General features: G+C 26.5%; 1 protein-coding gene across 2 annotated transcripts in view; it reads left to right on the top strand.

The window, feature by feature from the left end:
• The window catches only part of LOC113548215 (growth factor receptor-bound protein 14-like), a 71,658-nt gene that overhangs the window by 727 nt on the left and 46,692 nt on the right, over positions 1–24,239 (top strand). Inside the window, exon 1 of one of the 2 annotated variants that reach the window (XM_026948978.1) lies at positions 3,465–3,635. The exons of the other annotated variant lie outside the window; for it this stretch is intronic. The gene's annotated coding sequence lies outside the window, so the exon portion shown is untranslated. Of the gene's footprint in view, positions 1–3,464; positions 3,636–24,239 lie in introns of those variants that run through there. 2 annotated transcript variants of the gene reach the window in all.

Here is a 24,239-nt window from a genome sequence, read left to right as displayed (position 1 = left end):
GTGCTTCGATGACTCATCCCTGTGGCGGCGGCAGTCCCCCATCAGTCGCTATTCTATTTGGTCCTTTACCCCGATGTTTACTATCCCATTTATATATATATATATATATATATATTACATGTACGACGTTTTCTCGAATACGCACCAAACCACACACGTGATATATTATATACATACCTATTTAGAGTATTAACTTGACCCCGCGAAACCTAAACATCCACGCGATTGGAGAAACGTTGCCGGCCAGTTGCGCGTATTATAAATCCCAATCACGATAATAATTCGATTACGGGAGACCCTTCTCTGTAATATACTAGCCTCCGGCGGCAGTGAACGATCGAGAAAAGTTTTCAGCTGTATGCATGTGCGTACCCCGTCCGACCGACGGTTAGATGAACAAATCGCAACACCGACAGAGTTCTGGTCTACGTTTTAGGGGGAATTCGCACGGTCTGTACGTGAGATATAATAAAACATAGCGCTAATAAAATACAATGCAAATTCGCGCGAAAGAACGGCGCACGGCGTTCCGTGTAGGCAATCTGCCAATATTTCGCTATTGACGATCTGTGGACCGCGTGACGATCGCATAATATCTACCAATAATAGTATTATAATATAATACGATTGCAATTTTTTCAAGATTTACTTACAGTAGAAGACTCCGACTCAATTCGCGTCGTTATATTACGGGCGAATAGCAAAGTCGGGCATTAATTAGTTAGATAATAAAAATTAAGCTATATAAAGTTACTTTAAAACTATAGTTGCAGGTTTTAATTCATGTTATTCATATTTATGAATTTCATAATTACATTATAACTTAATGAGTTTAATTCAATGCAAAAAATAATCTAATTTAACGCGTTAAAAACAAAAATAGTAGGTTGTTATTTAAAGATATTATATTTTTACTACAAAAATCTCCGTAAGAAGTCGAGTACCGACAGAATAAATAATCAATAGGCAATAAGTAATATTTAGTATTTTTTGATAGCAGATTGGTACATTTCTTATATTATTATTTGTATAAATTCTTCATATTTCTTGCAATAAATAGTTTAAACCACGGCTATTTATTAAATAATGTATAAATAAAGTTAGCATCTTCATTTAATGAAATACTTTATAATTTAACACACGGGTTTTTAAATGTATATTTTTGACTTGAAAAAAAATACCAACTCCAACTTCTACTCTAACTTATGAGTTATGATTATTTTCATCCACTAACTACTAACTATTTTAGGAATTTTGGAAATTACAGGAAGTAACTTATAATTAGTTGTTAGCGTAACTTAATTTTAACTAGTTGGAAAAAATGACTGACTTGCCCAGATTCGAGTCAAATGACAATTCGTCACGTTAATATGACATTTATGACATCTATGTATTTCGTGCGGCGCCAATTCTGCGCAATACATTATATTATTTTAATTTCATGAATTGCGTTTGCCGAAAAACCCGTTGGAACGCAAATGGGTTTTATGCGATGCCACGCCTGTGTTTTTTGCACGCGAAATTTCCATTAGCCGTCTTTGTCGTGTTGTGTAAGTACGGCACGTGTATTATACTGCCGTCTGCCGAAGCACTCTTGTTGAGAGGGTTTAATCGAGAAAAACGAATAACGATTAGCGAACGCGTCGATACAGGACTACTATTGGACTGATATTCATTTTGGTGGAATCACACGTTTCAAAAAAATTTCGCGCCGTCAATATGGCTTTGAAGAAATACATGGCTGGCACTCATCAAAATACAAAGCACACGTGTTCTTTACGATTGATTTTTTAACAAAACAACAGTGCACTTTATATATATATATCAAACGTATTCTCGTAAAATCAGTGGCGGGCGTTGATGAGTATTAATAGTATGAAAATAATTAGCTACCTATATATTATTGAATAAAAAAAATAAAATTGTCTATGGTTTTTTATTCTATTGTTAATTATTGTACACTATACTTCGGGATGTGTTATGTTGCAAAGTTCTAGCTTGGAAAGAAATAACGATTATAGGATTGGTTAATCATTAGTTTCAGCAATATTTAGAAGAAATTGTAACTGAATAGTATGATGATTTCGAGAGTTGTCTATTTCTTAGAAGTGGACTCGATGATTCGGTCAAGTAAAGAATATTATACAGCTATTAAATAAATTAAAATAAATATCCTGAAAGAGGAAATAGTGATATTTTTCAATAAAAATAAATAAAACACATTCCTCATTTGATCAAAATTGAATACTTTATCATGCTTTTTATAACATAATATTGCAGGGAAATTATTATCAGATTTTTAATCTAGTGCCAAGCCATTTTTGCAAAATTAAAATCATTTTACAAAAAAAATTAGACCACTATATTATGTATGTTGTGCTAATACAAATCATTCTAACAAATAGCAATGTACAAATGAATTTATCAAAATAAAATATTTTGCTAAAAAAAAATTTTAACCTTATTTGGAAGCACTTATTCCTATATGAATAAATAGTTTCATTAATTAAATTTAAAAAAGTAAATATGTAATAAAATAAAATAAAACGTTGAATTTTATACAAATCCATATTTATATGGGATTTTATTGTAAACATTATTAAAAACTTAAATAACAAAACGTTACTTACTTTGAAACGGTTGTAAAATAAAATATAAATTATTATCTACCCATCTTAAAAAAAAAACTTTTATGTTTTGTGATTCTTGATAAAAATATTTTTGATTTTTTTACCATCGATACAAAAAAAAAAATAAATACCAACCACTGTATTATTCGAACAGTCTTATTATTATTGTATACAACCATATCAAATATTATATTGCATAGTAGATATATGTACATCTTTATAACGGACGTATTTTTTATTCTCGAGTTTTGACGAAAACAAAGACAGCAGAGCGAGCGCATCGAACTACAAACGCAATAACAACGATGAGGAACCTATAAACTCTTTGCGGGTCGAATAACAATAATTAATTGCACTCTAATGTAGTGTGTCTAGCAGTGAATGATTGGATTTTCTCACAAAATAACGAATAAGAATAATTATTATTAACACCGCGGATCGATTTTTATCATTATTTTAATACTTTTGACGTATAATATATAATTCATAATAAATATGAATAATGGATGCGCAGCACGGTAGACATACCTCTTATCGTCTATACAAAGTTAACAGCAAGTTTTGATTTCAGCGCGTACGTAATGTCTACACACACACACACACACACACGAGCGCGGTGCATTAGAGAACTTTTAATTAAATAAATATCATTGTACGCATATAATAATAATAATAATAATAATAATATGTGCGTACCGTGAGACCGGTCACGGGGAGGTAGCCAATCGCGGGTCTTGGCCGTACGGTGAAATAATAATAATTAGTACAATATAATAATGATATGTCGGACCGGCGGCGCTGTACATCGGCTGCAGCACCGGCGAGCATTACATCATATCGCAACAGTGATATTCGACGTCTGATCGTTTTCCGTGTGTGTGGAAGGCCGCTGGTCCGATATCCGTCGCAGTACATAATACATAGACATTACGCGTTAACGCGATGATGCATTTATTATTGTAAATTGTTCCGACGCAACCGCAGCAGTTCTTCCGTTCGATTACGGTACGTATATGTAATACGCACTAAATAAAATGTGTTCGGACCTTATGTATTATCATTATATATTATTATACTTAAATGACATTTATATTTTTAAATCTCGCGCGCTACTGCATGTAGTCGTCGGGCCGTCGTGTCCGACATTGAAATAATATTATTATTTTACTTTTTTGTTGACGTTTAACGACACCGTTGATTATTATAATAAGCTTACTTTTTCTTGTAAATAAATACAAACCGTGTTGTAATACGTCTTGAATCTCACGACTGAAATAACAATTTTCGCTATTTTCGGATTAATAAGTTTGTTTTACGAAAAATGTGTATGTATATTTCAGTATTTTATTCACAGAACGGTGCTTTTCATAGTGGAGATAGATTGTTGAAAAATGTCGAGCACATATTATTATTATAACTCAATCGTCTTATCTAAATTGTATCATCCTACTGTTTACGTTATTGTTTTTGTTGTGCACTGCTCGAAGAGAATGTTTTCGATTTTAATGATCTTATAATGCGTCTTCATCATATACAATGAATGATTTTTTTTTTTTTGCATATACCTACAAGTATTTAGGAAAAATGTTTAAGAGTGTATAATTAATTGTGTAAACAATTTTAAATTCGAGGTAAACATTATGACCGAATACCCGCTAGTTTGATCGTCATCTGTAGTATATGTAAGTATATTTACAACTACAACAGTCATTTTTGGTTGTTTTGTCGCACTTTTTTTTTAAACATTTGATTTTAGATTTAGTTTATGATTTGGTATTTTTACTTATAACGATATTTTATTGATTACATCTTTTTCTAAACGTCTATTTATTTTGATTTTAGTATCACGATTTTACACTACAACTTTTGGCTGAAATTGATACCGTATACAATATATAATGCGCAAATATAAAGGAACTAGATCCCTAACTCTTTTTCAGTTATAAAACCCAGACTGTTATTGTGAATCGTATAAGGGTATACGATTTCAGTTTCCACTAGTTATGAAAAATCGTTACCTATATCTAAAAATTGTGCTAATTATTTATGTTATATATATATATGAATTTGTATGTGCCGACTGATATGTTGTTAAGATAAAATTAGCCAAATGATTTGTATGCAGAACATATTTATATTTAACTTAAAAGTTAGATTTATCAAGATTAATATCTGACACATGTATCTTTATCATAGGCCTACCATAGAGCATAATTAACACAAATGGCCTACCTATTTTTACTATAAAAATATGTTTGTAAATTTATCAATGTACCACACAATATGTGAAATTGCGTAGTAATAAATTTATAAGCTTACTTTTTGTCGGTACATTATTTATTCATCGGTGTACTGTAGTCTACGAACCAATCGTGTTTAAAGATTAATAATTGTATTGTTATATTTTATCAGAATGAAATCTGAAACGAATTATTCGTTATTATTATTAAAAATAGGCCCGTGGTGATCATGAAATCATATATATATGGGAATATAAATAATAATAATTAATGTTTTGGCGCAGTACATTATACGTGACTAAGTATAGGATATTATATCGTGTTAGACATGAAAAACACGAATAATTTTTAACTTTGTATATCCAACACATCACATTTCGATTTCCGATTGTTTATCGTGATTCATATACTTTTCTTGTTCGACAATCATTAAAACACGAAATTCGTGCACAAACGCGCAAATGTATGAAAGAAAACAGAAACTGTATTTTACACGTTTAGAAAATTCGCTTATGGCTTATATATAAATATGTGTATTTGTATTCGTATTCTTATATCGTGTTCTTATATATAATATAAAGTATATAAACTATAAAGTAAGTAGACATTGACTAGAGCAATCTCGTTTATTTTGCATTAAATTTTTATTTTCGAAATTTTATGGAATAAGTAACCTATGCAAATATGCAATTAATAATTATTGTGATTTAGCAGTCTTGATAATAATTTTATATTGGTAATATAATATATGCAGACTAATACAGTAACAGTATATATATAATATATAGAGGTAAAAATCGATTCAGTAAGAAAAATAATGAAACGTTCTACTTAATCATATATTATATTATTTAATAATAAACACCTATAAACGTTGTGATTTAGATCGTAGTTCTTACAAACATAATTTTTTTTAACAGTTAGTCAGATAAAGGTCTACCACGTCACACTAAAATATATTTTTATAACACACTAGACAAGTATTAAATATATGTAATTTGATCATAGACGTGTGATACAAAAACTATATAGGTACCTACCTAGTATTTTTACATAATCTACTATCTACCATTCTGTGCCACGTGCAATGAGTTTACAACTTAACATTTTGAAAAATGTGGTTTTCACGGTCGAATTTGTCACGTTGAAAATGTCTACATGATAATATCGTTACAGTTCTATGGACTTAAAACGTTTCTGTAAAATATATTTAAGTGCTTTGAGGTGGTTTCTAAGGATAGATACTATCTTGCCGTTTGTTAGTCTAATGAGGGATAGCGCAAGCTTCAATATATAGAGCTAATATAATATAAATACGGACGGGTACGCTTTGAATTTCAAAGTATATAATATAAATACGCATACTACGTACATAATAAATCTAAAAACAAATCCTAAATTGTCTCAAGGTCTGCGCATTTATAAACTCTTGCGATTCAACTTCACGAATCTCAGTGGAACTGTAGCATATAATATTATTATAACAGGTATAATATTATAGTTGTATAGTATTATCAGTTATCGTACGTGTAACATACTGCACCAGTTATACAATGCGCCTATAGTGCATAATCTTATACACGCACACTCGCACACGTCATATTCCAAAAATCCAAAACAATGCAATAATTGAATAATAATAATAATAATAATAATAATAATATGTATGTTATATGCGTGTATTACCTCTGTGGCGTATGTGCAGCGTACGTGTATGCATATGTGTGTAAACAATTTTGTGAGCTATAGTGAGTAATTTTTAGTCGTTTATTGGGTTTCGGTAACCATTACAATATCTACAGCGATTGACATAAAATAATACAATAATAATTTTACATATACCTACCACAAAACGTCGAATTTCGAAAATGTTAAAAAAAAACATATATCACATTATATACAAATACAATATGATATTTGGTACCTATTGACTGTTTTATAATATTTATTTTCAAATCGTTTAGTTTTTACCATATGCACGTACGCGGCAAAAACGTACACGTTATAAATAATTTTAGACGATGTAGGTAGCTGCAGGTATAGGTATTAAAATAATAATAATATGCGTTTGTACTTTGGTGGGTGCAACGCGGTCCACGCCGACGATTTACAAATTTAGTAAGAAGACTACATATCTAAAATTGAGATTTACTAAAATTGTTGCTACTGCCAGACAACACCACTATTTTTACCAAAAAAAAATTTTTCATCTGAAATATAAATATAAAAAGAAAAATGTTTATAAATGGCATTCTCCAATTATTATTTTTTATTGAGTTATTGCCTATTAGTAACATTGGGGATATCCGTATCTGAGTTTTTAAGTGCAACAAAGTTTAAGACAGGTCTCTTTTTATTTCAATCCTTAAATACAATAAAACGTGTTCATACTTAAATAACATTTCTATTGATTAGATTTAAATTATATTTTTATAATTTAAATCTTCTTCTTATATATAAAACAAAAATAAAATAAAAACAACGCCACAACAAAACACCAAGTAGTTATTAACTTTAGAAATTAAATTTCAATAGTTGCAAAATCACAATAATATATGTTATCTCATACAGAAATAAATATTTTAATAGATTCTGTAGGTACTGAGAATTTCTAACTGTAAATAATTTATTTTCATGTAAAATGTATAAAAATGGAGCTGTCCTGCGTAGTTGCAGCAGCCTTTCAATTTGTCCCAATTATTTTCTTACTAAATATAGTATGTAAGTAGGTAATTTAAAGATAATAATAATTTTTTTTTACTTTAAAATGTATAATTTTTATAAAATCCGTATTTTTTAAGAAAAAAAATCAATAATTTAAATAATTAAAAAAATAAATCAATAAACATAAAAAACCTAATATGTTATAAACTAACCTATTATCTAATTATTTGGAAAACTATTTTAACTAAAAATGATACACGCTGAAATTTTGTACGATAAAATCAAATATATTTAGTTATGTACTTATGTAGTATATATTATTATATATTACTATACTGTTATTACTTATTAGAATATAAGAATATCAGATTATTTGATAATTTAATGCACTCTACAATGATTTTTTTTTTTTTTTTTGAATAAATATCATATAATATTTTAATTGTATTTAAGAGAAAAAAATTGATTTTTCTTATAGGTAAAACGCATTCAACTTTTAATCAATGCACATAGTGCATACTAAATTAGTTAGCGAGTTAAAGATGTCGTTTACCCGTTAAGTTAGGTACGTATATTATAGGTTTATATTAAACAAACGGTTTCAAATACTGAAAATGTACAAAAAGTTTGCGTTATTATATACGCACTTATTATATAATTATAATTTTATATATCATAGTATTCGCGTACTTATGTATATTATTAATCTTTGAAAATGAAGTGATCTATATCCAACTAAAACTTTTTTAAATTATTCAAAAAAACGCACCAACGCATTTTAAAATAAATTAGTTTTCACTACAGTGTCCTTGTTTTATATATACCCAGTGTAGTAGCACTATATTTCATTCGCGGACGATGATGAGCAAAACTGGATCCAATCTGCTTGCCTGTCACCTCGGGATGACATTACTCGTCGCCAACAGTAATATAGGTTTGTGATGGTCCTACAAACGCTTGTTATAATATAACAATGTGTTGGGAGAAATACGCTGTTAAATAAGTCCATATTATGTAGACATGTTGTACATTTAATGACGTAATATTGGTTTTTGGTTTTTCAAAAAGTATATTATTTGGAATATAGACTCTGCTACAGCCTACAGTATACCTATATTTTTATTATCATACGATTATATAGATATTTATATTATATCCATAAAATCACTATTTTTTTAAGCATTGTAAAGTGTATGTGTTTAAAATCAAAATATGAAGTAAATCACGTCTTGTACATTATAGTCTGGATTTGTTTATGTTTTAAAAAGTATATAAAAATATATGAATACTCGTATATACATGTATGTATATATTCATGTGTACATATTTTGTTGTTGTTTAGTTTCCGTTCATGAAAGCACTTCATAAATGTTACTATATATCTATATTTCTATATACCGTAGTCTATAAACATATTAATTATTACAATATAAGTACTTACTGAAATAGTGAAATGATATATTGATACTCGTTACAGACTTACAGTAATAATATAATATTAATCATAGGCAAAGTAACCACTACATTCGAACATTTATTTCCCTTTAAATTATAAAAATAGTCGTGTAGTTTTTAATTTTATTAAAACATGTACGCATCAAGAACGATCATTCCAGTATAGTTGGTTTTGGACGTGTCCGTAATTAATGACACTATATCATATTATTACAATCTACAGAGAAAAACACTCCTGCTGAAAAACTGCTAGCCAAAAAAAAATTAAGCATTTGTGACATTTCGAATTTGTGAGATTATTATATTATGTGCGTACCATACTTTTTGGCGCCTATCCGATTTTTTATACCGATACAAGTCTTCTATTTTTATAAGCTTCAGCTCGAGCACACGCGGACGAGTACCACGGCCCACGAATATCCATAAGACAGTATTATTATTATTTTTTTTTTTCTTTTTCCACATGTACAAACTTCATCTCCAAACACGTTTGCTTATTCGACATGTACGCGCAGCATCGCGTTCGAAATAAACATCGTCCTACATTCAGCTAATCGTACTTATAGATCTCGTACAAAAGATTTTGAAATAAAGACTGAGAAAGATTTTTACGTCAGATACAGTGCCGCGTGCTCAGAATCAAAAGGTGCTATGTCAAAATGACATCATATTATTAAACATTGTTCAGGAGAGAAATTTTAAATTCAATTCAAACTGCAGTAGATAATATCTTCTTAACTTCTTTCATACTGAATATTTTTTAATGATTATCAAAAATAAAAATTAACAAAGTTTTACGTTAAGTTCTCTTATACATAGATTTTAAGCTAAATTTAGGTAACGTAGAGAAAACGATAATGTAGAAAATTATAACCAAGGACCAAAATATTCAATAAATAAAACCAGGTTATATTCATACATTTTTTTTTATTACCAGTTAGAACATTTTTGTTCCAGATTATGTGAATATTTCCTAGGAAACAAATTATCGATTAAACAATAAAAGGTGACGTGATGTAAAATACCTTAATAAATTATATAATTATTTAAAGAATTTTTTATTTTATTGATAAATTTTTATAATTAATACAAAAATAATAATAATAATATTGTATCTACTATTATATCATTACTCTGTAATTGTTAAGACTAATGATTCCGACCAATTCTACTAAAATAAAAAAAAAACATATTTTTATAGTATGGTTGATACAATAAATTTTAAATAGTAGGTATAAATCACTATTAAATAAAAAATATGTAAATTATGTTAATTTAAAATACCTTTAAGTTCTCAATTATTCTTTAAATAATGTGCTTAAATTGTTGTTTGTGATATTGAATTGTAAAGTATTGAAATTTAGTCTATATGTATAACAATTAGTAGTTTATCAAAAAAATAAGGTTAGCGTATTTTGGCTCATGTCTATAGTATGCAGGTAAATTCTAAACATGTATTACTAAAATTAGGAGGTATTTATCTAAACAAATCCTCTTGGATGCCCCATAAACACAAATAAATTTTAAATTGTTTATATTTGTCTTAAAATACGTGTGATACGAGGGATTCAAAGGATAATTTTTACTAAGGGAACATAATATATGATATACCTACTTAAGTTTAATTTTAAAATATTTGAATTATAATTCCATAATACTTCGTACATTATACTATTTGTTATTTAATTACATTACATAATATTATGACGGACGATAGGTGTCTAAGAGTTCGAGTGAACGATATTAATTTATCTCGTCAATAATACCTATATAACTAGTAATACGATCATTATTAATTAGTAACTAGTAACTACCTGAGTAGACGAGTAGCAATTTATGTATGATTCGTTTACAATAAGTATCAATTTGCGGTGCGGAACACAGTTATTTATATAATATCTACGTAATCAAATATCAATAACCGTTGTTGAAAAATAAGATCATACTTATACAATAATAGAACGAACAGTAGTCGAATATTATGATCTAGATGAATCGAAATTCTCAATAGATCTGACGATCAAATTATTCATTACTAAATCAGAAATATTCTCACACATTACATTATTTATATAATATACATTTTACCTATATGTATTATTCTTATTTTGGTAACTTTTTTTTCTTTGCCAAGTAGTACATGAACCTTAATCGTCGCGTATCAGGTCATTCGAATCCACTGAATATAATCTTAGAATATTATATATTTTATTATGACTTTGATTTTTATTTATTTATGAACTTTTTTTTTATCAAGAAGAGTTTAATCTGTCCGATGTACCTATATATTATATATCATGTTAAATCATTAAAATGTTTGATATTGATCAACGTCCAGTAAATTTACTTTTTAGAATATAACTTGCATCTTTATTATAATAATAAATTACATAATTTTTGTTCGGTAAGAATAGTTTCTAAACACGTAAAAAATAAATATCGTTAATTATTTAAATCTTCTAACTAAAAAAAAAAATATGAAGAAATATGAATTCCTATAATGCTATAACTTATTTAACATGATTGTCAATTGCATTGTCTTTGACATCAGATTAATGAACTGTCAGATGCTGCGTAGTACGAATAATAAATTGAATGAATAAACTTGTATATATAGGTGTTATCAATGTGGCTTCGTGTTTCGGTAATAAATTATAAAATACATAACTCAATCATTGATTAGAAGTTAACCATAACTTTAAGTCTAAAACTAACCTAAGCAATTTCAAATTTAATTTATTGCTAGATATTATAACATTTTTTATTAATTGTGTGAATGTTATTAATTGGCTTATATTTCCTTGTCAAATTTATATACAAAGTATTTTTATAATTAAGTAAGTATAACATAAATATACTTGCATTCTATAGGTATATTGATAGTGCCCACAATAATTTTCGATTAGTAATTTTTTAACAATGTAAAGCATAAATTAAATCATTTTTATTTTTATCTGTATTATATAACTTATAGACATATAAAATATATTATAATGTACTTATTTATTTCATACCATTAAACATTCGGTTCAACTATACGATCTATATAATATATTATATAATTACACCACATTAAGCTATTCTAAAACAAAAATTAATAAATATTTAATTCGGCATACCTAGTGCATAATACGTATGTTTAAAATGTAAAAAATGTATTCTACATATTTTATTAACTCAATAATTCCAATTTCGCCCATCTCGTTTAATGTGTTTTTTTTTTTAATTCAGAAAAAAATATTTTGAAACAATGATGATCTAATAAATATCATAATATTATTTCATTTATAATTGGTTATAAATACTAGTGTGCAGCAATGTGGTTATTGATATTTTGTTAAGAATATACCTATGTATATGTTATTTTTGTAACTTAGACAGCTAATTTGGACATTTTATTTGACTCACTACAATCATAATAATTAGTTACACTAACGCAAGGTATTAAATGCAAATTAAAAATTGAAAATTCAGAACAAAACAAAATTATTAATTTAGGTATATATAACATTTGAAAAATTATTAGTTACATTTATTAGTTTATTTTTATTAATATAACTTGGTACAAGTCTAAAAAAATATACCTATGTATATTATTTGAACGTATATAAACGTTGTAAACGTAAATAATACTAAAATTTAATTTTTTTAAATTATTTACTATTCTGAATTTGAGTATTAATTAAATGTTAGAAATTAATTCATCAAAATATTATTTATTTTGGTTGTATTTTTATCGCAGTTTTTTTCATGACATAATATGGCCCATAAGGCTATAACAACTACAATATTAGCATGATTTTAAAAGATTGAAGTGCGCCATTGCAAATTTCAACAATACTCTAAATATTCAAATCTCAAGTCGTTTTAATACGAATTAATGTTTAAAGAAATCTCTTTTCACAGGCAAGCATCACGTTATTACAGTAATGATATGCGACGACGCGACGCGGTTAAATAAAATCACCCCATAGAATAAACTAGGCGAGAAAATAAATATTTTAATGACATATTAACGATCGTTGTAATTATGTATAGTTTTACAATATTTTGTATTATATACAAAATATACCTGCTGAGTTTACCGCAGATAAGTATAAAAAAAAACTTACAATTTATTTAGAAAACGTATTGATTTGAATTGGAATTATAAGTATAAAATTTCTAACATAATATTATCATTACAAGCCAATGCGGCCATGTCCCATATTCTGTTAAAAAATTTAAACTATAAATATAACATTAATTAATATTATGACGTGTTAAATAGTAATTATTATGTAGATAATACAGAGACAATTTGATAATAGTTATCGCACCAATTAAAACTATTTAACAACATTATCTATAAGATTACGATTATTGCTCTAAGAATATTATGTTCTATCATAGCGAGTCAAATTAATAATTATGAACTTTCGGCGATAATAATGTTGAAAGGCCGACTTCACCGAACAATATAAATATTATATTATCTTGTCTATATACGCGTACGTATATATCAATTATCAATGTACTGCATAATAAGATTTGTTATCGTTTTCCGCATTATTCACCGTCGTAAAATCGCAGCATTTTTCGCAATATGACGAAATCGAATAGAATATAAAACTCAATACGATCAATAAAATATGGTTATAACGTATTATTAAAATCGTGATCTTTTAAACTTTAAACGATGACGAACATTATTCTACAAACCTATTTTCGGTTTATACCTATTAAAATAATAATAATAATATCTATAAGGCGCATAATTCGATGAAACCATTTCTCATAAATCGCATGTGCTGCAACATGATTTATTGTCATTTAAAAACGTATACAAATAATATATAAAATAACTGTATTTTTTATTTTTTGTTTCGTTCTTTCTAAAGCTTTATGGCTCTGTTTGGTGCTGCTAACAAAACTAATGGCCTATACATCGAAAAAGGAAACGCCTGCACACGACTTAACGCGTTATCACTGTTCGATACCGACGATACCTAATCTCACCTTATATTATAGTATAATATTAATAGGCATAGCTGCTGCAAAGTATCTCTCTATGTATACAATACCATTTTCATCAGACCTTCGATACAATGCTATACCAGACACTAGTTTTGCCGTCGCCTCTGCATCAGTCGACCTTTCTCTTCTTCGGGACACAAGAACCGTATAACGGTTATATGTATACTATACATATCTATAATACATATTTTAAATTTAGGTACCTATATATTATACTTGTATTATAGCTGTATAGATTTATATATACAGAAACTGCAGCTGCACTGCCATAGCATTGTGATGAGTGCACACATACCAGCCGCGAGATCCATCATTAACACAATAACACTAAATATATATTATAACCCATAATCATCCTCGTCGTTCTATATAAAAGCCGTTAATTAAATATCCGCAGAAAAATCATAACGGATAATATTGTGGAACGGTTTATATATTATTGTTTCTTTTAACGAAACGCTGTTATATCCTTATTTTATGTATATCATCCTTATCATCATTATATTATATACATATAAATAGATACTACCACAAACATTATAATATATGTTACACTAAATCACATAATAATTTATTCGCACATAAACCTACACGAGTTATATTCATACAACATAAAATGCTAATACGGTAAAATCCTTTATTGTCGCGGCGTGACGATGGTTGTTATAAATTTATAATATTCTGCTGCAGCAGTAATGTAAATCATGAATAATATATTAATATTGTAATTCGGAGACATTTAATTATTTTTATTGTTTTTAATTCTTACTCTTCTGCTTCTATTATATTGTTATTATTATCATATATTCGCATATGCGTGACCGCGAGAACCCGTCTTCAATAAATAATGATATATCGCTTTATTATTATATAGTTTTCTAATTTTCTTCACGTCGAATGCAAGGGATGCGTTCTTTGATTTTTTCATGCGAAGCATTGCCTACGCCAAATTGTCTAGGCGCAACTTATTAGTGTGCAATTAAATGAAAAATCGCGAAATGATTAATGGTTCAATGTCATTGTAATTAATGAGTGTATAAAAAGGGTCAAATACATGATTATTATTATTATGATAGTAATTGGTAGTCGTTTCCAATAAAAATAACAGTATTATGTCTGATTGCGAAATGCAGATATTAAGAAAAAAAAGTCCTAAGAGTTCATTAATCAAACGTATATTATATATTTTATGAATTTTATTTGAATGGCTTGATTTAAATTTTAAATAACGACACTTTACAAGAATAAAAGCCAATAAGACTGTATAGGACTATATATTATATATAAAACTTTTAGCTGCAGCTAATCATGTAGTCTATACGCATGTATTCGGCGTAAGTATAATATCTTTAGTTAATATATTTAGTATGTTTTGGAACAATACAATTATTGGGGATAGGTAAGATACTCAAAAATCAGTATCGTGACACTATATAGGTTACTCGATACATTTGAATAAATCTAGTCATATGTTTTAAAAAAATTATATTTACTATACATTTTATTTGCTTGGTGTTGAATTATATTAATATAAAATAATGTTAGTATTATAATATATCTAATGTATAATATTATAGTAATAATAATATAGTCAGAATGGTGAAATTAATTTAGTATTATACCTTCATTGTATTATACAATAAATGTGATTATATATTATATGAATATTTTAAAATAATAACAGTCGTTGAGAGAATGTGAAAAAGAAAAAACATAATTACACACATTGCGGGTCACACGCTGTTAATCCCAAAAGACATTGCTTTATTCTGCCAGATTAGACCCATTTGGATGTATTATATAGTGCGCTACGTTATAATATTATAAATCCCATACTTATATAGTTACCAACACAAGAGATTGAATGTTGTTTCACGTTGTCATTTCGTATACAAGGGAATTTTGTAAAAATAAATATGTATATATACATAATGCATATGTGTTTATAATAATAATATGCCAGATGAAATTTCAACGCCGACAATCGTAAAAATAGCAGAAGTGTCCTCGTACACACCCCAAAGTTACGGAGAACATATGTGCGGTGTATGTATAATATACTATACGCACAGGAAATCTTTACGTTGAATACGGACATATTAACACACACTTATAAAGCCGTTAGTTTTTTATTTATATAATATATAATAACAAATATCATCTACAATATTATTGGTATTTGCGGTTTTAACTTGTATATATATTATTATAATGCTATCAACTATTCATCATTATTTATATTATATTTACACCGAATAAGTAGTTTTTTTTTGCTTCGTAACACTGCAAATACCACAACGGGGTCTTATTGTTCGCATGTAATATATAATGTTGGAAAAATATATAATTTTGTTTAGTGAGAAAACAAATAGCGATATTTTATAATTATGTCAATGTCGGGCAATTCGCTAGTATTTAGTATCGTACATGGTATGTATAATATTATATTATCTATCTACTTGCAGTATTATTCACACGGCTTATATTAGTTATGTAGATAACCGTGATTATTACGCATGCACATGTGATTACTTTACTTCCGCTTTCGTCTTCGAATTGTCCTAGTAGCAGTGCTTTAGTTTTTGGAATAATGAATTTCGTTCTGTATCAGTGTACGTAGATAATTATTTTACTTTATATATCATTACGGAATTAAAAATATAGCTGTAGGTCAACATTTATAAATCAAACCAAGATGTGAAAAAACCAAGAGTACTACCTATATATAAATTAACTTTTTCAAGAAAATTGTAGGTACCTAATTATATTTTTCAGAGCAACAAGAATTATCAAACTGCATTATTATGTAGGTAGGTATAATGTATATATAATCCGTTATCCAGTCTTATGATTTTAGTTATCATAACATTAAAGTTATTGGAATATTTAGATTTATTTTGTCACATACCACAGCTACATATTTTATATGATATATATTATATTATAGGTTCCTGTAAACGTAAGAATTACTATGAATATTAATTATTATACATAGATTATTAAAATGGTTATACATTTTATACATAAAAAACAACTTCATTAAAAACATATTTTATTCACATCTTAAGTAAGTACAAACGTTATTAGTTATTGTGTATAATATGATGTAATTTGATAAATAATTTTTTTTTTAATTTTATAATTATTATTACGGTGACCTATTCTAATAGTTATTTTCATTTCAGACACAAATAATTTATTCGTACATAGAACTATGATTTTGTATACTTAAACTACTTTTATTGAGTTTCGATATAATATCTATTATATGTATCTATGTATTGAAAACCTATTATATCGATATAAATACATATTTTTTATGAAAAAATGTTCATCATAACATAATTATTATTTATTATTATATGGCTATACCTAGTCAATGTACGTTTTAATTTGATTGCACGTAGGTACATTAAAAATAATATTGGCTATATACTTATTCATTAAGTAGAAATTCAAATATAGGTGCAATAGTCATTCAAAGACAAATATTCTTATAAAACTTGTTATCGACATTCATTGTATGTAATTATTTTTAAAAAATTTGCATTTATATTACCTATATGGCTATATATATAGTGTACATACCAATAATCTTCAGTACTTATGCATGAAGCTTTACAAAATCTTACTTCATGCTAGTTGTTTTTTTTTTTTATAGTCATAGAAGTTCTACATTTTTAGAACCTTTCAAATAATTTTATAATACCTATATATACATATATGTGTGTGTATGTGATGTGTATAGGTATTAAATAGATATATTATAATATATAATATATTATTATATCTCAACGTATTCTGTCCCTGTTATTTTGAAATTTTATTTGGATTTATTAAGATTATTACAATTTAAGATTCCTAGCATTAGTTTTAAATGCTTAAATTACTCCTCTTTTTTAAAAGTAGATCACAATTTATAATAAAAAAAATAATCGGATAATTACGAATTTAAAGGGGTTATTTATGCGTTATGTATTATTTATATATACTATAATGAAATTATATGTATTTTTATGTTCATAAAAATTGACAATCGAAAATCGGCTATCTTTATTTAAGTATAACTGTATAAGTACATGTAAAGCAATAGGTACGTATTGTAGTGATCTATTATACATAGGTGTAGGTGGAAATTCGATTTAATTTTAGAGGGTGGTAATATTTTTAAATAATTAGAAGGTTACAACAGAGCAGCTCCATTTTACAAAACACTATACAAAATAAATGTATAACATTTATATTTTATACATGCGTATTATCCATGCAAAAAAATTCATAATGAATGTCTCAACAAAATTTTTTTTAATAACACTTAATTGGATTTAAACTTCAATAATGACAATAATATATTAAAAAAAAATGAAAAGGTTTTTTTTATTATATTACCTACTTTTAAATTAATTTTAAACAAACGTTTTAGGTATAATTTAATTATATACACATAATAATATATACTGATTCACAGTATTTATTTGAAAATAATAAAAAAAAATAGTCAACAATTATTACGGCAATACGGACAATTAACTTTCACTATAGTATCTACTCGGGCTACTCGTATACTAGATCAATATTACTTTCAAAATATGAGTTGTCAACTGTATTCAATATTACTAACAAAACAATTAAGAATCAATGTACTCTAATTTGAGTGTTATGGCGTTTCCATTGGTGTATACCCAATAGTGGGACGTCATACCCATATTGTGTAATTATTAGCTTAAATATTATAAAGAATTGACTTGTTATCAAATTTAAGGTACAAGAACATTAAGAACAATAAGAATATTATCTGTGTTGTCTAGTTGGGTTTTTACAATAATTTAATTTTAATCGAGTTATGAGTATGTGAAATAGTAACATTGAATAGCGCTCATAAATTAAAACATTGTTTTAACCCAACAAGACAACACAGATAATTTTAGCCCTCCAATATTTCTGACTATGATTAGTGGGTTAGACATATTTGAGATAATACTACCTTAAGGCTATATTGCCTATATTCAAGGGCGTATTTACATGTCTCCCGCATATATGTTAGGTATAGTTATAGGTATAGAGTAGACCTATATGTAAAATTGCCACCCTAAATAACTAAAATAATAATATAATCATTTAATATACTGCGCTCACATTTAATTAGCTACTATAAAATATTATGTTATATTAATTAGGTAAATACATGCAAAAAAAATTTCTAAGCTAACTCGTTGCAAAGAATTTGAAGATGTGATTAAGATATCAAATTTATAAAATTTGGAAACTATGTATAACCGTAAAATGTATAAATACACTTTAAAAAATTTGCTGCCCCTTAAAATTTACGCTGTATGCACGTGTCTATAGTGTCTGCATATAAATATGATGCCAGTGCATGGATGGCTCTATTATATGTATGCACCACGCAGTAGGGTAATCGTAGTAAATCGTAAGTTTGTAATAATATATTGTATCTGCAATATTTAGTGTTAAGTATTTAGTTGCTGACAGACATAATATTGAAAATTTTATATTAATTAAAAAATCAATTTATTTAGTTTTATTGAAAAATAGTGTCCATTATAATTTATAAATACCTACCTCTATTTCCGATTGGTGTATCAGAACTGTATATAATATATATATATTTTTTTAGTAAAATCGCTATTTTTACATACAGGTACCTAATATATTAAATATAAATACATATCTATTTTTAATCCCCGTCGTTTAAACGACTTTATAGTATATTTAATGTAGGATTGCAGTTGGTAGGTTAGACCTACGTAAATACTCGAAGATAAATTTATCAAACGCTTTCAAGCGTTTAATTGGATTGAAAAAAGGTACCATTCTACCAATACTAGACACTGACTGACAGTGCGTCGTTTCAACGAAATTAGATAGCGTTTGTATACTACCATTAAAATTGTTTACATGTATTACATTATAGAACCATTACATTCGTTATTTTATATCACATACGATAAGAATCTAAAAAAAAGTTAGGTAAATAAGTACCACTCTGCTGTACATTTGGTGAGGACGGTCGCTATTATATTTATAGGTTTGTTAAATTTAAATTCGATGATACATTGATACCTATATCATTGTATCTATACGAATACGGAATAACGATTATGAGCGAAAATGGTCTATATCTTCCTATATTTTTTTGATGTAGCTATTAAAGTCATTTATTTTACTTTTACTTTTTAAAATTATAATAAGTTAATAAGTATATTTTTTTCCGAAAATATTGCATTTATTATATTATTAGTATTTAAATAATTATTGTAATATATATTTATACCATACTTAATCAAGTTTTATAATAATTTTATATACTCTATTCAAAATAAGTTTGAAAAAACTCGTGCAACCATCGCCCAATTGTTACTCGCTGTCGATGCGTGCTACGTAATTGTCTCTACGCGAGCTAAAACGCATTTTCGTTCTGATTTTTTTCAAACTTATTTGTTATAGAGTACCTATATAACTCACAATGTAATAAAATTTTTCTGTAAATACCGTAAAATAGTAAAAATAGAATCTTAATACTTATAAATAGATAATATTTTAAAATAAATCAAACATTTTATTGCGTATAGTAAAATTCATAATCATAAAAAATGTTTATAAAAATGAATTGCCTTTTTTTAGATTTAATGGTTTCATAAAACATTTTTTATGAATTTCTAACTATAAAATAATATAATATACTAATTTTCACAATTTTTTTTATAAATTTTGTCAAAATTCTAATTACCTATTTAAACGCTTATAAAAAAATATTGTGAATAAAGATTTAATTTAGAAATTAAAAAATTATGAGGATCAACGTGTAAAATTTTCAAGCATTTCTACACGTCAAATAGTTTTAAATCAACATTTATAAAAAAAATTGAAAATTTGTCATGTCTATAAATAATAAATAGCTCAAAAATATTCGAAATAATTTGATAGTTTTATCATAATTAAAAACGATAATTTAAACATTTGGTGAAAATTTTAATTGTCTACATTTATTCAATCTCGAGTTAGGCACTTACATAAAAAAAAAAACAAAACAAATTTTGTTGAAAAATGGATTTGTGTAAAAATCCCCGTTTGTCTTTAATTTTTTTATTCGGTTTTCCCAATTATAAAAATAAGTAATGAGAATTTATAAATTTTACCTTTCTAAAGTACAAACTAAATTCAATTGATATCCAAAATCACCCACATTTTATTGACAACTTTAAACTTATCATGTAGTATCCAAAAAAAGAATCACAGTACATTCATCGCTCCATTTAAAATCTAAAACAATTAAAATGTCATCATCGAAGATAATTAGATGATTTTTTTCTAAATAAATACTTGAATGAAAAAATATCAATATGGATCACTAGCTGGTGTCTCATAGGTACTGATGCTAAATAGTAAGTAGCCTGCAGAATAGAAAATGTATCTATAGATAATTTTCATCTATACAATATATAAGACTATAAGACTATTTGATTATCTGCAGTTTATTATATAATATAATCATAGATATATTATATTTATTAAAGGAATATATTATATATTAAATGTTTTATAAAATCTTAATTGTTAATGGTTGTAATATCGTTAGATATAACATATAAATCACGATAAATCACGATAAATATACATGATAATATTATAGGTGGTAGGTACTGTGCTATAGGCAGAGCTAGAATACTTTTCAAGAGGGGTTCTTGACAGGTGTATTATCGCTATCTTACGTTTATTTAATCAACTATATTTAATTATGTTCTATTGGGATAACCATATTCAAACTAAAATATTGATTGTTATTTGTTAATGCACATAATATAATTTGGTTTTTTTTATCTAATAATAATATAGTCTATTATAAACCAAATAAACTTATAAAACTTTCCATACCTTACATAAAAATCAAAAACAAATAAAATATATTAAAATAAAATACAAAAATTAAATCAATTTGAAATAAAAAAAAAAACATACATAATTAAGTAAGATAAGTGTCGCTAATGGACGATTTCTTAATCAACCCCTTATATGTTTATATCTAATCTAATAAATATATATATATGTTTTTAATAAAAATAAACGTCGCATTTGATTCAAATATTCAATTTTAAACAAATTAAACCTCACCTTAAGCTTTCACAAATTTTATTTTTTGCAGGTCAAAAATCTAAAATACATTTTATACTCATCTCTCAAAGTCTGAAATCACAGAAATTTTATCATGAACAATATTTTTGCTAAGTCGATTCCGAACAATTCTTCCCCTCGCCGGAGATAAGTGTAATAATTGGTGTAGAGGCCTTCTCTTATGCAAACTAACTAAAAGTTATTAATCCACTTTACTCACGGAGTATCATCAATATTCATCACGGAGTGCCTACCACGATAATTAGAATTAAAAGTGCTTAAATACTTATTGAAAAAATTAAGATTATATTTTATTCAATAATATATATAATATATTAATCGTAGACGCTATTGAAACATTTCGCCATTACCTATATTATTATTTTTTATATGCTATGTAGTCATATTTTTAAAATATTATTATATTTATAGTTTAGATTGGTTTCAAGCTAATTATTATATTATTATCATCACAATAGGTGTAAATCTATATTACATTCGTAAACCTTCTTCAGAAGCGAAGCGTTCGTTTTAGATAGTACGAGTTTGAATACATGCATTTCAATTAAAACTAGTTTTAACTGACTTAATCAAACCTGTGGTTAATTATAGTTTTAACTAGTCAAAACCTGAATTAACTAAAAGGATTTGTAGAAACAAGTTTTGACGAATTTCGGGTTTTAGTTTTAACTGTAGCATATTAAATATTCACAGACTCACAGTATTCATACTATTCATATTTTATAGTATGTCGGCATTGAAAATATGTAAGTTAGCTTAGTTAAAATATGTAGTTCTTAATTATTATATAATATTATTGTATTATAGATATATGCGATGATTTTATCAAAAATTAATTGAAGTTAAACTATTACACCAATGTATTATACTCTATCGTAATTTTACAATTAGTGCAATGCTAATGATCAAGTAATGGACAAATAAATAACGTATCTATATATGTAGTATAATATATTAATATTATAAAATACCTTACAGAAACTGATCGAATTTAGACGATATCTCAGAATCGTTTTTTATAAATAACAATGATTTATAATTGAATTCAAATTAAGCATATCCCTTAAGGTAACTTACTCAATGACCCGAAATATGAGTATTACACTCAATGGCGCCAAACTCAGACTTTTTTTGTCTTAACCACCCACCCATCCACTATTATTATAACCAATTGCCAATTGACCGATAGTATAATAATAATATAAAAAATTAAATGTTTGTTGAGTGTTTTACAATATTATATACATTTAAATAAATAATTTAATAAGTTATTTGTGATGATCATATTAATACATCACTTAAATCGAACACAGCAATATGCATATAGAAAGAAAATATTGCAGAAATACAACGAATCAAATCTTGTTTCAACTATATATACTACGTAGTATCTTATATTTTTCCATTTCTTCCGACCGGTTTAATTCTATTATTTTTTGCTACTGAACTTTTACCAAAATGAATAAAATTATATATGTTTGATCAATGGTCACTTGGATAGTAGAATGTCTGAATGTACATCTTCGTCGCGTAAAAACTATTTATTCACGATAATAGCAATAAAATAAACATTAAGCGTATAACCATCGAATGTTTTCAAATGACTGTGATGTCTGCAATTCAAACGACGTGTACTGAAAATAATTGACTATATGTTAATATGATATATGTCTATCTATAGGTATTAGTATAGAGTATACTTTATTAGTATTTTAAATATAAAGTTTTAAGCATAAGGTGTTAAAATTTAATTATTTTATGCATTTTTACCTACAAAATAATTTATATAATATTATCGAATAGTTAATGAATTTCGTATTTGACTATGATGTACTATCGATATTTTTTTAACCATGTATAACATTTTTAAGTATTTTCTCGTACACAACATTTTAACCATAATTCGAAAATAAACTAAAAAAATCTATAAATAGCGTAAAAATAGTAAAATTATCTTTTAAATTTTAGCATTTCTATCAAATATTTTTATAAACATTCGATAGAAATTACAGTGTTGCAGAGCTCTAGTTAGTTCTCAACAGCTATTTGTATTTGACTAACAACAAAATACTATAAATCA

Source organism: Rhopalosiphum maidis, chromosome 1 (assembly GCF_003676215.2).
Source record: "Rhopalosiphum maidis isolate BTI-1 chromosome 1, ASM367621v3, whole genome shotgun sequence".
Lineage (NCBI taxonomy): Eukaryota > Metazoa > Arthropoda > Insecta > Hemiptera > Aphididae > Rhopalosiphum > Rhopalosiphum maidis.
This window is presented reverse-complemented; position numbering and strand designations above follow the sequence as displayed.